The sequence below is a fragment of the Arachis ipaensis genome, chromosome B5, assembly GCF_059453495.1.
Source record: "Arachis ipaensis isolate K30076 ecotype BB chromosome B5, ASM5945349v1, whole genome shotgun sequence".
Classification (NCBI taxonomy): Eukaryota; Viridiplantae; Streptophyta; class Magnoliopsida; order Fabales; family Fabaceae; genus Arachis; species Arachis ipaensis.
The window spans coordinates 145,864,927-145,866,607 of NC_142440.1; the positions used below are offsets into that span (position 1 = coordinate 145,864,927).

Sequence of the window (1,681 nt, forward strand, 5' to 3'; positions counted from 1 at the left end):
AAGAAGTGCTAAATCCAATTGGAGGCCCAATAGGGTGTAATTCGGACTGCTTGCTGGCGTTCAGCGCCAGGAATGGGCGTTGAGCGCCCATAGGGGGAAGCGCGCTTCTGGTCTCTGCCCCCTGCTGGTGCCAAACGCCAGGTTAGCGTTCAGTTCCTAGGGAGGGTGCTGCCAGCATTTTTCTCTGACAGGCACGACAAGTTTCTCCTGCTGTGTCATGGCATCCAAGTCCAAAGCTGAAAAATGCGGGGGTATTGCGGAGTTCCTGAACTAGCTACTCCACCACCCTCAACTGGAGTATTCCTCGCATCCTCATCGTCGCTATCATCGGCAAATGTGGTGGGCTCCACATCATCATCATCCTCATCCCGAAATATATCTTTCACATCATTTGGTGCTCCACCTTGTTGGCATTCTGGTAACACATCATCAATGCCGGCCATTGTAATCGCAACATCAACTACGAGCCCAGTGTCAACGCTTTCTCTATCACGAGTGAGGTTTAGATCACCAGCGAAGGACGGGGAGGCCACCAAAACTGCCTCAGGCTCAATCATGGGTCGATGAAGAGGCACCAACAGGCCTCGAACTAGAGCAGGCTATGTGGCTGAAGGCAAAGGAATCCGGTTAGAACCTCCTGAACTAGAGACCACATCCACAAATTTGGCCAACAGCTTAGGAGTCCTCACCTCCCGGAATTGCCGACGATAATGGAATAGAACTTTCAGATCTTCGTCGCTGCCTATGACGAATGAATCATACTTCACATCATCCCGTAAAACAGATATCGAAATTCTGTAGAATAACTTCACCCGTTTCATGCCTTGCAGCCCCAGTTTTTGGATTATAGTATCCTGAAACTCGGTAAAACTCGTCGAAGGTTTCATCAAAACACTAATCGAATTCTTATCAATAAACTTAATTTCGGAATGCATTTTTTCTTAATCGACCCTCTATAGTGCACCAAAACTAAGAAACTCTTATCGCTAGCCATTGTGGGGCTCACTATGATAAAGAATTCACATTTCACAGCTATTTATATACATTTGTACCCTACAAAATCGAATTACCCAACATCCATTTATATATGTTGCTGAAAGTATAGTAAATCTACCTCCTCTAATTCGATTTATTTATGTTGATCTCGACGCAAATAAATCGAATTAGGGGACTTCGATTTACTTGGAAACGTACCTCCCATGCATAAATCTAACTAGTTTAATTTGATTTACATGGAAATGTAACCATACATGCATAAATTGATGGGAGCTAATTCGATTTACGTGAATATCTACTAAATCGAATTTATCTGTTTCGATTTACATAGAACTATGATAAATAGAGTTTGGCTGCTTTGATTTACATAAAAATGCCCTCTAAAAATATACATGTAACGATTTTTTATATAAGTGATTTACGTGATATTAAATGAGCATTGGTTTATCTAAGTGATTTGTCCCTCATTTTATATATATATATATATATATATATATAGTTTATTAAATTATTAACTAGTCAAATTCACTATTTGGCTTCACTTACCTACCTCCTACCCTAATCGCAATTTTGACTATTTGATAATATAAAAAAATTTTCACATCACAATATTTGTGAGTTACGTAAATACTAAATACACACTAAAATTTCTTTTCTTTTTTTTTTCTTTTTTAAGTGGCATACA

General features: G+C 39.9%; 1 pseudogene; it reads right to left on the reverse strand.

Moving 5' to 3' along the window:
* Window positions 1-215: 215 nt before the first annotated feature.
* On the reverse strand, window positions 216-1,000 carry LOC148566115 (uncharacterized; annotated as a pseudogene).
* Between the last annotated feature and the right edge of the window lie 681 nt (window positions 1,001-1,681).